Genomic DNA, 16,839 nt, shown 5'->3' with positions numbered 1-16,839 from the left:
TCCAATTTTACAGGAGGCTCATTTGTTGTCATAACCCATTTTTAATTGCACTGTGTGTATTCCTGGCACTTCAGAAATTCATTAAGGATATAAAGATGGAATAGTTGCATAATATAGTTTGAGGGAGGGAAAGAAGAAGGAAGGGAGGAGGAAGGAAGGAAGGATTTTTATTTTCAAATTTATGTGCAAAATGTGGATAGAATGGACTCTTTGATTCCCATCATCCCAAATAAGCACTGGTATACAGTGTTCCCTCAATTTTCGCGGGTTCGAACTTCGCGGAACGTCTATACTACAGTTTTTCAAAAATATTAATTAAAAAATACTTCACGTTTCCCCCCCCATACCACGGTTTTTCCCGCCCGATGATGTCATATGTCATTGCCAAACTTTCGTCTGCCTTTAAAAAACATTTTTTTAATAAACTTTAATAAATAAACATGGTGAGTAATAATCTAAATGGTTGCTAAGGGAATGGGAAATTGTAATTTAGGGCTTTAAAGTGTTAAGGGAAGGCTTGTGATACTGTTCATAGCCAAAAATAGTGTATTTACTTCCGCATCTCTACTTCGCGGAAATTCAACTTTCGCGGGCGGTCTTGGAACGCATCCCCTGCGAAAATCGAGGGAACACTGTATATGACATCCTTTCTGGTAATTACTGGAATTGTAGTCCATTATATCTGAAACATTATGGGAAAGGCTACGCTAGAGCCCACAGTTAATATTAAATTTGAAAAGTTATTTATTTATGCATACATACAAAATTATGTAGTTGTGCAACTCACAGTAATTCAAGATGTGTACCACATTTATCCACATTATCCACATAAATTCACAATTTAAATTTTCCTCTATCCACAGCATCAGAAACAATCATCCATTTGATCAGCTTTAAATGGGATTCCCACTGATAAAAGTCAGTTTTTCAAGGCCTTGTAGAAAAACGTGGAGGTGGAAATAATATGTCTGGGGAGGGGATGATGTTCCCAAGGGAGGGAACTAACACAGAGAAGGACTTTTTCTTAGGTTTCACCAGATGTACTTCCTTGATAGTTATGACCCGCAACTTGTCCTGCCTTTCTGTTCTTGTGGGGCAGGTAGATGTAATTAGGGAGAGGTGGTCCATCGGGCTTTACAACTGATAACCAGCTTGTTTTTGCACTAGAATATTTTTCATTGTGCTGTTCAAAAATGGATGTGCTTAAGCAATTGTGCTTAACCTTCCTGACTATGTTCTCAATAATATGACAGTTATTTTAATGCCCCTCCAATTGAATATAATATTGTTTATTAGGCAATTTAATTCTCTGTCTGGCCTCATAACTTTCATGGACTATGAAATTATCAGTGCAGTATACTTCACTAAGAAGTGATTTCTTGAATGGGACAGGCTCATTTTACTTCTTCCATTTTAATTTAATTTAATTTATTAAACTTCTATGCTGCTCAATCCCTTGGGACTCAGGGCAGCTTACAATAGTGAGTAATACAATACAAAAGAAGTCAAATATAGATAATAAAAACAGTAGAACCCCATTATAAAACCATGACTCATTATTCAATCAAACACAAATATATACCAGTCAATCACCGTTCGGCGATGCCTAGATCTTAACATTCATGCTCCCCAGGTCTGCCGGCAAAGCCAGATCTTCACATCCTTTTGGAAGGGCAGTAGGGTGGGAGCAGTATAGACGGGGGGGGGGGGGGGAGGGGTGTAGTTGGTTCCATAGGGCCAGGGCAGCCACAGAGAAGGCCTTCCCCTGTGGGCCCGCCAACCTGCATTGTTTAGTCAACGGGACCTAGAGAAGGCCAACTCTGTGTGCTCTAATTGGTCTTTGGGAGGTATGGGGCAGGAGAATGTGGGGCTTTGTAGGGCTTTATAGGTAATCAATACCTTGAATTGTGACCGAAGACTAATTGGCAGGAAGTGCAGCACACAGAAGTGGAGTGAAGTTAACGTGAAGACAAAATAGGTGGTATAATTTTTACTTATTTACATAGGGGAAGCTTTGGGATATAACTGCCACCAACTACAGTTTAGTTTTCTACACACCCAGTAGCATATTTCCTCAAATTGTCCTTGGTTTGATTTCTAATAAATATATAATTCAAGTCTAGAGTGATGACTACACTTCTTTAGAAGAAGACTACAATGGAAATCATAAAGATGCTTACAGGAATCGAGATTCCTGCTCTGGCTTCTCTTGACCATAAATAATTACAGAAAATTATAAAGCACATGTGATTGCTTGCAGATCAACTCTGGGGATGAGGAGAGAACCAACAGGACTATGCAAAACTGTTAAACTGGTTGGCAGTTGTGCTTTGTAAATGTGTTTATTTTCCTTTCAGAACAAAAGATCTACAAATAGTGATAAATCCAGTTTGCTTTTCAGATTGATACATAAACAGTAGGAAAAGTGCTGTGGGCCATTTATTTCTGTTTTTAAAAGTTATTTATGTGGAGAAATCTGTTGAGGACCTATGAGATGCATATGCCTCAACTTAGTATTTCCTTGTTTTGTCTTACAGATAAAACCCAGACATGTTTTGTAATTTAAATTCCCTCTCAAAATATATAATATCTTATTGTCTTATATAATATCAGCACATTCATGCAATCATAGAAAGGCACATTTGCTGGGTTCTGCTGCTTTTCATCATCTGCACCAAAGAAGTAACTGGTATTGTCTGCTGTATTTGAGTGAGCATAATCAAATTAAATGCATGCAGAACAGAGGCATTGTTAATCAGTAGAAAATCAGGCTTGGAGATTAAGATTCAACCTGTTCTGAAGAGCTTGCACTTCTCTTGTCAGATTTACACCTAGGAGTGTTTCTTGATCTGGCATTACTTTAGGGTGGTGATGCTTCCAGATGACAGTGCTAACATGTTTACACAATCATATTCATAGTATCAACTCCCAACAGCATATCAGGAACTATGCATTGCAATAAGGGGCCATCTTTAAGAGAATCTGAAAAAAAAAACCCCAGTTACTACTCAATACAATAGCTAGAATTGAGCTACCCTTGAGACATTCAAAGGGAGATTGGACTGCCATTTGTCTGAAATAGTATAGAGTCTCTTGCTTGAGCAGTGGGCTGGACTAGATGACCTACAAGGTCCCTTCCAGCTCTAATAATCTAATCTAATCTAATTTAATTTAGATTATCAGTACATAGTACTGTGTTCATATCAGTTCTATATTGAAATATCTGTGGTGCTATTACAGGATCATCTCATCATCAACCTGCCAGCCTATTACAGCCTAAAGGAGTAGGCCTTTTAAAGAAACATGTTTGCAGAAATCCAAATGTTGTATTAGTGGAAGGATTCTTCTACTTTGTCAGTGCCAAGATATGAACTCCCTTTGCTGTCACTACTTTGAAGAGTGTGTCGAGATGAAACGTTTAAATTCAAAGTTTTAATTTAAGAACATTTTTATTATAATATTTTGTTTCATATTTACAACTATTATACATTCAATTTATATGGAATTCTCTATTTTATTTATTTATTAATTGTTATTTGGTTTGCTATTCTTTTTTTTTTAAGGAGGGACGTGAATTCAGTAATTAATAGCAGAAATAATGATGTATGATTCAGATGTACCAGCTTCTGCCTACAAGAGATTTCACCATATCTAGCCTACAGCTTTCAAATCTATAATCATCTCAGCAATTTGCTGGAATTTGGTGTGTTTACTATTTTAAAGTAAACAAAGTTTTATTTAAGATGTTGATCCTAATGATCCTTACTCATTTTTACTTATTTTTTTTCTTTTTGTATTTATAAGAGAATGAACAAGATATCTTAAGTAATCTCTCATGATATGGGCTTACCATAGGACATAGGAGGGTGAAAGGGAGAACATTTTTATTCACTGGCAGGGGGAAAGGCAATTTGGCACAATATTGTGCGAGTCAGAATATTGTTTTACTAGGATTACATATTTAAATAAAAATAATATTTGGTAGTTTCTAAAGTTATTTCAGTCCTACATTTAGAGTTATATTTACTATAAAAATAAACTCAAAGGGCAGATTTGAAGGGCTGTCTGTTTTAAGTCTCCCTGAAGCTCTTCCTCTCTATGCTCTGTACGCCAGAACAGTCCCCTGCTGCTGCCAATCTCTTCTGTCCATTCTGCTTCCTATGGTCATAACTAAAACAGCTACTCTCTGTACTAGTGCTTTTTCTCTGCACCACCTGAATGGCTGTGACAGGTTAACATTGGAGGAAGATAACTGAGTCTTATGAGCAATTATGGCTGTTGTAGAGACTGCAGTGAGGTGCTGCCCTGCTACTTGGGCTTCCTACCATTGCTTTTTGGTGGGAGGCAGTGGAAAATGGATATTATTTGAGCAACGTTTAAAGAGAGATGATCAAGTTAACATGGATATTAAGATGTGACTTCTATAAGGAGGAGGATTCTCACGGTAATGGACTTTGTTCTCTCTCTGTGAATGTTGTTCCTAGCTGGAATGGAAGCAGTTACTACAAGTGTTATGTAGCATGGCTTTAAAAAGAATATAGTAATTTGTCTTTCTTTGACAAGGGAAGCATTTGTCTCCATGGAGAAGGATTAAAAGTTAAAACTGTATTCAAAATGAAATATATCTATTGTACCTACAGTAAACACTAAAGATGCATCCCGATCAAACATGATAGTTGATCGGAAACACTTTATTTTTTAAAATTCTTCTTCAAAGAAACACATTCTTTCCTTGGCAGAAAAAGGCAAACTACTACTCTCTTTGCTCACTTCTAACTATTAAAACTGTCCTGTAGTAACCTTGTTTTTGTTCAGTTGATATTACAATTATTTGAAAGAACCAAATAGCAAAAGGTCTCAGTTTTCTGTTGTCATCGAATGATATCTCGTTTGAAGGCAGATTCTTAGTCCTATTGTTGTTATTCTCCAACGATTTGTTTCTAGGGTTTAGCCCAGCGTTGACTAACTTTTTTAGCACCAAGTGCCAAAAGTGTGCATACGTGCAATGTACGTGTGAACCCTCCCAAACACCCCGTGAATATGCACATGATCCCCTCTGTGTGCGCCCTGCCCCCATGCATGTACACATGACCCCTGGTGCCCCAACACCTGCATATGCATGTGTGTGTGCCCCCTTCATATGCCTCTCCACTCACACTTGTGTAACCCCTGAAAACCAGCCTGGCTGGTGGGAGGCATGCAAGGCGGCACTGAACTGGGATGACAGCTTGCATGCCTGCAGGGAGGACTCTGCATGCCACCTGTGGCATGTGTGCCATAGGTTTGTCATCATGGACTTAGCTTTTTCTTACTGCTATATATCCTTTTGCAAAAAATTAGGCTTATGGATCTTAGAAGCCTTATAGCTAGCTTCTAAGGCTGCCACTCCAATACATAGCATTTTCAATTTATTATTTATCAGGGCTGGAAAAAGGAACATGTATTTCAGATTAGATAATTTAATCTTAATGTATTTTTTAATGTTAAAAAATATCCACCTTAGATAGGTGGATGGTGATGGAAAAAAGAATACAAGGAAGCTTGAGATCAAGCACTAGCTCACACAGATGAGAATGCAAACATGGATGCAAATGTGAAAATTTAGGTAAAATTTTGAGTTTCAAGACATAAATAGAAGATTGAAGAAACTAGAGACAGATGAAAGATAAAGAGCAGGTTCTTTAGTCTGTTTGTGATATATACATACCACTTAAGACAACCTGGGCATGCAGTTGGTATAAAATATAGCTATCGGGATGTTAACCTGTAGGAAAACTATTGTAATATTGGATCAATTGTCTGACTGACTCTCATGGATGGTGCTTGAGAAGGAAACAGCCTTATGGTGATAAAGGGGAGAAACCACTTCTAACCAGAGAAGTATTCTTCAATTCTGACTGAAGAAGCTTCTTGGATGAGAAGTGAAATGTCTTCAAGGAAAAAACAAAGTCCAGTTGCATTTTGAAAAAGCATCTTTGGGACAACCATGACTGGGATGACTGAAAATCTCCATAGACATGAAGTATGCTGTGTGACTTATTGACTGCTTTGCTGCTTATGACAAACAAATTCCACATGGGTTGATATATGTAATTGTATGAGCTCTATAGAAGCCATTTTTCCTAGATTCCATCATTTTAAAATAAATATTGCTCCTTGTCATTAAGGTCATAATTAAGGGGATTGTCTTAGGAAGGCTGAAAACACTGTACTTTGGTTTCTTTTTGAGTCAGAGCCATAGGGTTGTGTTTTTTAAAAAAATGTTGGAGAAATACAGATATCTGGTTACACTGGAACTTAGCGATAAGACACATGACATGTCAGACCCAGAAAATACCCTGGAAATGAACACTGAATAGCAAAAACATGGGGGAATATGGTATGATGGTTCAACTTGGATGTTGCAAAGAAATAACAAGCTGCTGGTTGATCTGCCTTGCTTTTGGATTGTAATCTAACCAAGAAAGTCAGGATGACACTAAAATGATCTTTATGGTGGCCAATCTAAAAGTTCTACTTTTGAACAGATAAAACATCTGTTACCTGATTATTTAAGTTAACCAGGTTTTCTGTGCTGGCTTGGGATTTCATGTATTCCACAACAACTATAGATATGTCCTAATTTATATCTGTCTCCAGGGATGCTAGAGGGTGCAAATTCAATTTTAAGTTCTGTTTGTGTGGAGCTTGTGATATAAAAGTAGCTGAGATTTTTGTAGCCCAGATTGTTAGGGATACAGACAGTATATTACAGTGATCCCCCGCTCGTTGCGAGGGTTCCGTTCCAGGACCCCCCGCAACGAGCGGGTTTTCGCGAAGTAGCGCTGCGGAAGTAAAAACACCATCTGCGCATGTGCAGATGGTGTTTTTACTCCCGCAGCGCTAGCGAGGAGCCGAAGATTGGGGGCGGCGCGGCTGTTTTAAAATGTCGCCGCCGGCATGGGGGGCTTCCTAGCAGCCCCCCAAACCCGGGTTGGGGGTCCGGGGGGTGCTGGCAAGCCCCCCATGCCGGCGGCGACATTTTAAAACAGCCGCGCCGCGCTGGCTGTCGCCGCTTTCGAGCTGAGTCCCGGAGCGAATTCGCTCCGGGACTCAGCTCCAAAGCGCCGACAGCCAGCGCCAGCGAACGGCTTCTCCGCGCTGGCTGTCGCCGCTTTCGAGCTGAGTCCCGGAGCGAATTCGCTTCAGGACTCAGCTCGAAAGCGGCGAGAATGAACGGCGTGGGCGGGCGAAGGGCGGGCGGCAGCGAGGAGTTTGCGTGGGCGGTGGGGAAACTCCTTGCTGATGCCCGCTGCTCGCCCTCCCGCCAGCAAGAGGGGGAAGACCCAGGGAAGCCGCCCAGCAGCTGATCTGCCGGGCCCCATCTACGCATGCGTGCCCATAGAAAAAAAGGGCACACATGCGCAGATGGTGTTTTGACTTCCGGGTTGAAAAATCGCAAATTACCCTGTTCGCAATGGTCGGGGACGCAATAACCGGGGGATCACTGTATTTCCTTGTCAGCTTTAGATTTGTAGTTGGTAAAATAATAAAAAATTGAGGAATTTTTGAAATAAACTAGGCTGAGGACATAGTTAGGTCTTTTTAATTCAATGGTTGGTGCTGGCTTCTTTGCCTTTGCCAGTATTACTTTTCCATATAGGCAGTCCTCAACTTTATGAACATTCGTTTAACAACTTTTCAAAGTTGCAACATGATTTACAACTGGTCCTTGCACTTAATCACCATTGCAGCATCCCCATGATCAAAATTCAATGCTTGTCAATCAGCATGTATTTATTGTGACAATATCTAGGAATGTCACTGTTTTGTTTTGTTTTTAGTTTGTATCCATGTAAGCCAAACTGATAAATATTGGATTGACTAGTGTTTACACTTTAAAGAAAGAATAAGAGTAAATATGAAGGTAACTTAAAATAAGCCACAGATCTTTACTTTTCAAATACCACTAATCTGAAGCAGACTGGTAAAGTGACCAATTTATCTACTACTTGGAAATCAGTAGATTCTGGAGAGTCGCAAAGGTTTTTTTAAGAAAATTAATCTGGTTTCTTTTTTTATGTTTGTCAATCTGAAGAAAGCTAGGGAAGTGATGCTGGCCTCTGGGCATGATCCCAGTGCATCTAAGAGCTTATTAAAAGCCAGCCACTCCCTGGAAGTGGTAGCTTCTGGGCAGACCTGCTCAACTGGGCTGTAGCTGAAGTAGAGCAAAATCTGCAGGTGCAGTAGGTATTGTATTAAACTGCAGGCAATAGAATAAAATACCTGGATATGCAAGTTCAAGGAGCACAGCCTCAGAGACAGGATGCTTCTTGTTTTCTTCATTAATGGATATAACTGGTCCTGGAAAATTGACCTAGAAAAGCCGGTAGCTGTTTTCCACTCTTGAGGTGAATGAATTGTACTTTCATCCAGTATTGTATCATTGTGACATTTATATGGACCAATCACCTGATGGGTGACACTCTTCAAAAGAGGATGAGTGCAATAATCATATTGGAGGCGATGTAATTCTAGGTTTTATGCAGTGTTGATCATTATCATTGTTAACAACATTTTGTAGAATGCAACTGGTACAAAATAATACCAGTGTATCTAGGCATAACATTTGAAAAAAAAATCTGGCTAAAAATGTATATGTATATGTATGTTTCATAATATGCTAAAGGACTTGCATCTCTTAAAGCAGACTATGGCTTCTAATGTTCAATACAGTTTAGAAGGGAAACACATTGATAAAGGTTTAGTAATTACTGTTCCTATATTTAGATTTGCCTGTGGCATTCCAATTTGTCAGAAAAAAATATTTTCATTACTAACAGATTATAGAAATTTAGAACTATACAATGTCATTATATCATTCCTAATAGAAAAGAGAGAAGTAAGATTGAGCAAAGTGGGTGTGTTTTCAGTCCCATCAATTAAGCTATTTCATCTAATGGGATCCAGGAAACAAATCTTCTTTGTTGTGGGTTCTGGAATGCTATGAAACCCAGATGGCTTCATGATATTCAGGAAACTGTCGAAGACCATGTTATTCTCCCAGACTTTGGGCTGGGTGATAGTTGTACCCAAGTTGAACATGTACTAGATACTTCCTGTGAAGTGGTGATTAAGGTACCAGGCTAGAAATCAAGAAACTGAGTTATAGTCCTTCCATAGGCACAAATGTATATAATATCAGGCTGCTCAATCTTTCTTTTTCTTTTTAATTGTAAGCCATTCAGCCATTCAGAATCATTGGGAGTCAGAAGTCTCTAAATTTTAAATAAAGTAAATATTATTGCTCTCTTCCAGACAATGTAGCCAAGTTTTACATAATTTTAATTATTGTTTAGATCACTTCTCCACTTGCTTATCACATTTTAAATTACGTTTGATGAAGAATTTTAATTGAAAGAGACTTTACATTTTAACATCCCGATAAACAGCAAAAGCTATTTGAAGACCAGCTATATACTCCAGAGTTGTGAAGATTTTACACAATCCCTTTCTGTGTGCTTCTCCAGTTCCGCTTGCACAATCATTGACTTACGTGTAACACCTTTTGAAGCACTCTTTTGTCCTCCTTAATGTCTTCTAATCTCCTACTTTGGTGGGATGTTACAAGTCTCAGCAAGTTTGCCAGTCTAGGCAATTTTGGGGGCAAAAATACATCAGTTTAATGCTTAATGTCTTAAACTTGTGATTCATAGAAAAATAGGAATTACTATATTCTGGATCACTTCTGTATATATTTAAGGATTCATGCTGTCAAGAGCTAGAATGTTAATCTACCCTTGAACATAATTTAGAAGATGACGTAAGTGCTGTAGGGGAAATAAACATCAATTTTTTCAAATATTTTAGTTTTTATTGTTTCCTTCCTTAAAAGAATGTACCCAATTAATCCTTTGCTCTCCTTCTAATACACCAACAAAATACTCCTTTATCATAGCTTTACTTGACAGGGTAATATGGAGAGAACTTCCCCATAAAATTGCTAAGAGTCGGACTTGACTGAACGGTTAAAACTTAACTATTGGAAAAGTACCCTGATCAACATTATATCAGATCCATTATGTTTTTTTTTCCTTTTCTTGTCCTTTCCTTACCATTTTTGGAAGTGAAAATTGAACAGATAACACTACAGTGAAGTGGGCTCCATTTCCTTTCTTTATTAAAAGTACAGTATTTTCCCCTCATATTGAAGGGGGAGTCCAGGATAGGTAGTTCTAGTCCCATAGCTCTATGGACCTGGTTGAATTTTTTGAAGATCCACCTCCCTGATGACGTATGCTCAGTTCAACTCAGTCCTCAGCTTTTGAACTTTTTTTAAAAAAATTTTTTTTATTTAATTATATACATTTTAAAAAGGACAAATAAACATTAAACAAAACAAAACACTTACATTTATATGCATTTATTTATTGGATTAATTGGATTTATATGCCGCCCCTCTCTGAGGACTTATACACATATACTTCTGGGGGTATCTTAAGGTAAATTCTCTTGACTCTCAATTTTTGCTTACATATGGTTTACTATATACAATATACACTGCTCAAAAAAATAAAGGGAACACTTAAACAGCACAATATAACTCCAAGTAAATCAAACTTCTGTGAAGTCAAACTGTCCACTTAGGAAACAACCCTGATTGACAATCATAGGCTGTTGTGCACATTCAACTTTGTACAGAACAAAGTATTCAATGAGAATATTTCATTGTGTTATTTGAGCGTTCCCTTTATTTTTTTGAGCAGTATATTTTCATCACTAGTAATATTTAAATATGTTTGTTTACATTATCTAAAATCATTAAATAGTTATTATCTCTTTCTTAATATATACATTCTTTTGGAAATATATTTTATATATACTTTATTTCCATTGCTATTACTATCTTAATATTCATGGTTGTAATACTTAAAAGTTATTGAAATATAATGTGTATGTGTGTGTGTGTTATTCAATTAAACACTAGTCAGTCTATTTTGTTTTCTTTCTAGCAAATTGTAAACTGAACCCCAAATTTCATAATATTCCAAATCTTCTTTCTCATTTAACTCCATTGTCATTTTGTCCAATTCTTTACAGTCTAAAATATTTTTTTATTATTATGCTTCAGTTGGTACATTTCCCTGTTTCCAATACTTTACTAAACATAAGTCTGCCTTCAACCAGCGGCTACACAGGGGATACTTGCAGGTTTGGGCCCTTTCCTGATAGAGACCAGGGACAAAAGGAAAATCTTCCCTTCCTAAAGCAGATGTCCCACTTTCTAGTCCTCGCCCTATTTTAGGCAGCCCTCCTCCAGACAGACAAGCTTCTTCTGTCCATGTGGGCCCTTTCAACATAGGTCGGAGTTTCAACCCATCTGCTCGGCCTTTAGCGGCAAAGGCAGGCCTCAACAGCAAAACAGTTGCCAGGGACGAGTTAGTGGTAACAAGCCTTTCCACCAACAGAAGTACCCTGAGGCCTGACACTCCTATTGGAGGGAGGCTAGGCCTTTTGTGGCTCGCTGGGAGGAGACAACTTCTGATTTATTATTTATTAATCAGATTTGTATGCCGCCCCTCTCCGCAGACTCGGGGCGGCTCACAGCAATCGCCATACAATGTAAACAAATCCAATATTTAAATTAATTTTAAAACTGGGTCAGGGATGCCTGGGTCAGGGAAACCACTAGAGCAGGGCTCTCCCTGGAATTCCCCTCCTCTGAGGTTTTTATTCCACTGCTCCATTTCCAGAGACCCAGTACTTCCGGGACTCATGGAATGGGCAATCCAGCATTTGCTGGACATTCAAACAATTCAACTGGTACCATTGGAGCAGCGTGAGCAGGGTTTCTATTCAATTTTGTTTTTAGGGCCAAAATCCTCGGGGATTGGAGGGCAATTTTGAACCTGGAGGAACTAAATCAATATCTGTTTTTTAGAAGTTTTACGATGTACTCACCCCCACCGCGAAGAGAGAAAGAAAGAAGAAACCTTCTGTCATGTTCTTTCTGTCCTCTTTCCTTTTAATGTTCTTAAGTTGTAATCTTAAATCAGATTTCTAATTATATTTCTGCTTTCCACAACCTGTCAAAAATCCAGAGATTGTCACAAAGTATATTTTTTAATCCTATAATTTATTCCTTCCAGCCTGAATTGTTTTATTGCAAAGTAATCACAAGCAGTCCTCAGTTCCTTTCCAAGATGTCGCTCTCAAAGAGAAACTGCCTTGTCATGTTCATTGTTCGTCCCGTTTTCTCAATGTCCTCTTTCAGCAAATCACTCCATCTTGTGCTTTTCCAATTGTCTAACTTCAAAGAGCAATATTAACAATATGTGGTCTTTTTTAATGCTCCTTACTCCTTTAAGTGCCACCTATTCCTCTCCGGAGACTTCCTTATTTTCCGATTTCACCAGTCCAGATTCTCCCTTCAGAAGATTTCAGCACTCAGTGTTCAGTAAACAAATTTCATCAGACATTTACCGTTTCACTCTCGCTTGCCTTCCTCTACACGAAGTTCAAGTTGTCATGCTTCTGGAGCATCCTCATTTGTTGTTCTCTTCCGAGCCTGGTTTTGGGGTTTTCTGCTTGCTGTAGCGAGAAGTTGTACCCTTCTTCAGCAGAATATCCCCTCTCTTCCTGTGATCTCCTGCAAAAAATTTCACGCCATTCTCGGCAGTCCAAAACTTGGAAAATCAGGTGAAAATCATAGGTAGGTCTCCTCACACTGCTCTGCCATGGTGCCATCCTGAAGTCTCCTTCAGTTGTCTTTTTGGGTTGTTGCTCTCTAATGACACTCTTGGATCACAAAGCATCCCAAGTTTTTCTCTCATTTCTCCATTACCATACCTAAATCTCTCTTTCTAAAAGTCAGCAGAAGGTAGGATTATCTGCTTCATCTCTTGTTTGCTGGGTGACCAGTTTTACTTCATGATCTGCCAACCTTGAACCCTAAGAATGTTCTTGGATTCTGATGAGTATCCCCCCCCCCAATCCATAGTCTGTAGAATAAATTAATAGGATATTAGAGGCCTGCCCCTAGATTTGAAGTATTCATTGCTACCTGTTGTTTTACTCAAGAATATGAACTGATAGATCATTTCACAGATGCAAGAGGAGAAGTTTGCAGGTAGAATGGTGTTGGCTAGCTCTATTGCGAAACCTTTCTAGGTATTGAATGCTTATTATGACTAAACAAATTGTAAAATCAGAAACTCATGTCTACAAGCAAATTTCTTTTGCATAGACAAAGTCAATGATGACAAAAAATGACATCTATAAGTTTAGGCTAACAATTCATTTGCCTGACAGTGTGATAACCAGTCTGCGAGGAGACGGGTGGCCTATAAATTTAATGAATAAATGTAATACATAAATAAGTGGTATATTAAATAAATTAAGTAAGTAAGTAAGTAAGTAAATAAATAAATAAATAAATAAATAAATAAATAAATAAATAAATAAATAATTTCTGTGTTATTTGATAATTCTGGCCATATTGATAATATACACTATTTTTTTTCTTGAGCATTGGTCAGTACAATGCACTACCATAAAGAACAAGTTTTTATTTTAATTTGTAATTGCTACTGCATAAGCACTAATATTGGTACTAGGAATGCTTAATCCTCACAAGAGGTAATATAGTACTTTTCAAAAAAACTGCCTCCGGGACCTTTTTCCATGTTCCTGCACAACCAGTTAAATTCATTATTTTTTTTACCAATTTATTCAACATGCTGAAGAACCAGTTAAACTACATTTTTCAGGACAGTGTTACCGCTGTTATTTTTTTTCCACAAAATGTAAAAGAGAATACCAAACTATTAGTTCTGCTGTGTGGCTTTCCCATGAAGAGTAATCTGTGTGGGAGGGTTATTTTCTTTTTCTTTTCTTTATGCATTTATTTAATTGTAGTGTTAATGGGTAATTTCAGGTGACTAAAAATGCTGATTCTCCCCCCCCCCCATTTCTTTCTTCCTTTTTTTGCTGGATCTCTTTTTCTTCTATTTTTTGGTAATGTTGCATGTTTTTCCTAGTGCAAAAGATTGAGCTTTTAAGATAATTTACAATACTGTAATTACCATTCTGTTCTTATCCAGAGGAGCAATCAATAGCAAACCAGGAAATTTAGTCTGTCCATTCCTTTTCCTTCAGTTATTGTTGAATTTGCTGTTGATGAGAAAGATTGGGAGAGACCATTTAGAGGTTTTGGAGTCAATATAAGGAGGTTTATTACATTCACTTTTATGTATTGTTTGGACTAATCAATTTGAATGTCCTCTACAGATAATTTTAAATGGTTTGTTTAATTTATTAAATCAAATGAATACAGTGCCAAACAAACAAACATCCTATTTTATATTTTGCATTTGTTACTATGCAAATGGGGATTTGGAGATAGAAACATAGAAGACTGACGGCAGAAAAAGACCTCATGGTCCATCTAGTCTGCCCTTATACTATTTCTTGTATTTTATCTTACAATGGATATATGTTTATCCCAGGCATGTTTAAATTCAGTTACTGTGGGTTTATCAACCACGTCTGCTGGAAGTTTGTTCCAAGGATCTACTACTCTTTCAGTGAAATAATATTTTCTCACGTTGCTTTTGATCCTTCCCCCAACTAACTTCAGATTGTGTCCCCTTGTTCTTGTGTTCACTTTCCTATTAAAAACACTTCCCTCCTGAACCTTATTTAACCCTTTAAGAGATTTAAATGCTTCTATCATGTCCTCCCTTTTCCTTCTGTCCTCCAGACTATACAGATTGAGTTCATACAGAGATTTGGGGCTTAAAATCAAATTTAAAATTTCAGGGTGATGCAAGTAAAAGTGGCCAGCACTAGATGACTTTTTTGGGACATGTGGGAGGATAAGTAAAGTAAAATTAGTTCAAGAAGGCAAATAGCCTGTGATGTGCTAGGGCCTGCTATTCAGGTGCAGACTTTGGGTGATGCCCAAGGAAGATCCCTGGAGGGACAGCCCAGTGAAGTATTCAGCATCTTCTTTTCCAAATGACAGAGTGTAGCCAGAAGTGCATCCTTTCTCCTGACAATTGGGTAGGAATGACCTTCCATCCTCTTTCCCATCAGAAGATAGACTCCCCTCTCAGTCAGGTTAATCTGGGTTGCTGAGGAATGCTGTCTTTCCTACTCCCTGCTTCCGCCTACCTTTCCCAAAGTTGTCATTCACTTATACCTAACTAATGGGCATGGAATCCAAAGAGGCCTTGCAGCTGCAGTTGGTGGAGGGAAGATTTAGAAAGCTGTGGCAGGAAGGCAAGTGGGGATGCCTGTTTCCACTGCAACTGCAACTGTCACTGTCCACAGCTCCTTGCTTCCAGTGGCAAGCCAATAGGCACCAACATGCGTTGTGACATATGGTTATTGAACTAGGATAGTAGCAGTCCCTCAGTTTGTCTGCATAAGTACAGAGCTGTGTGTCTTGTCAGAGAGACAGACAGACAGACATAGATCTATTGTATTTCCTATTTCTTAACTGCCTTGGAGAGGGGCTCTGAGCAGTGTATAATAATCATCAATAACATTAAACCTTAAAATCAGAATAATGTAAGATTAAAAGTTGTAAAATTATAAAAAGAACATTATTAAAATTTCTGAAAGTAAAGAATTTCAAGATAGGGATTAGCAAATTGTTAATACAGGCAGAGGACAAGACTCCTATAGGGTCTGCGTGCCCCATTGTTGTGTGGCCCTCTGTGACAAAGTCACATTTTGTGCCATTTATAGAAGGCCAAGAAATTGGAGGCTTTCCTCACTTCTGAGGGCAAGATGTTCCACAGTACAGGGGCAATGTCACAGAAAGCCCTTTTTCTAGATTCTGTGGGTTAAAATTCTTTGATTGACAGGATCTGTAGTATACCTTCCCTGCATGAACAAGTGGAACAGTCTGATATGGTATGTTCTGTACAAAGCATATATCGTACCTGAATAAGTCTTTTGGGAGTGGGAGGCATACAAATTTAATTAAATAAATTTAATTAAATAAATCCACAAGTTGTCACCTTGTTTCAGACTGTTGCTTACATGCTATACATGTTTGTATGGTACTAAGCCATTCAGAATAACCTGGAGGGCAGTGAATGGAGGTTTGTAAATTTGACACCTTTGTTTTTAACATAGTAAAACTTGTGGTTTTACAAAGAGGATAACAACAATAAAAATGCTTGGCACCTATTTGATCTTCAGAAAATGTTCAGTAGAAATTGATTAGAACACTCCTGCTGTTGGTTAGTTAAAAACACTGGAAGGAGAATCTAACACTTTGATTGGCAACAAGAGGTTGCAAATAAGTTCTGATTCTCAATATTCTATTTTAGAAAAATAGGCAGATAATACTTTAAACAATGTTGATGGTGTTATTTTGTTTATAACATGATTTAAAGGCCTGTAAAAATGCTTATTGATGTTGAGGTTCTAAGAATTCTTTAATTTTGCAATACTTATTTTTGCATTTTTAAATTTAACATAATACTTTAAAATATTTTTCCCTATTTGTGTTTAGGCATATTGTAATATTTCAGCATTTAAAATAGGCTTGTTAGTATTATAGCTTTGCTTTCACACCAATTAAGAAATAGACATTTCAGTGGTCCGTGGACTACCAGTGGGTGACCACTGTTTTAAACAGTGCTATGGATATAATAGAGAAACCACAAGAATACTAGGGCTTGATAAGATAGAACCATCAAAGAAGAAATATTAATGCTAGTAATATGTTTTAAGTTATCTCCCTTGTTTCAAGTATTGAAACTGAAAGAATATACAACTTCAGTCTTTTAATTGTTAAACCACAGAATGAAAAGGGGGAATTGAACTATTTTTGGGCTGTATTTA

General features: G+C 37.8%; 1 protein-coding gene across 7 annotated transcripts in view; it reads left to right on the top strand.

The window, feature by feature from the left end:
• Positions 1-16,839, top strand: part of TBCD (tubulin folding cofactor D) — a 204,740-nt gene that overhangs the window by 81,481 nt on the left and 106,420 nt on the right. The gene's annotated exons all lie outside the window — the stretch shown is intronic.

This window comes from Erythrolamprus reginae, chromosome 2 (assembly GCF_031021105.1).
Source record: "Erythrolamprus reginae isolate rEryReg1 chromosome 2, rEryReg1.hap1, whole genome shotgun sequence".
Lineage (NCBI taxonomy): Eukaryota > Metazoa > Chordata > Lepidosauria > Squamata > Dipsadidae > Erythrolamprus > Erythrolamprus reginae.
This window is presented reverse-complemented; position numbering and strand designations above follow the sequence as displayed.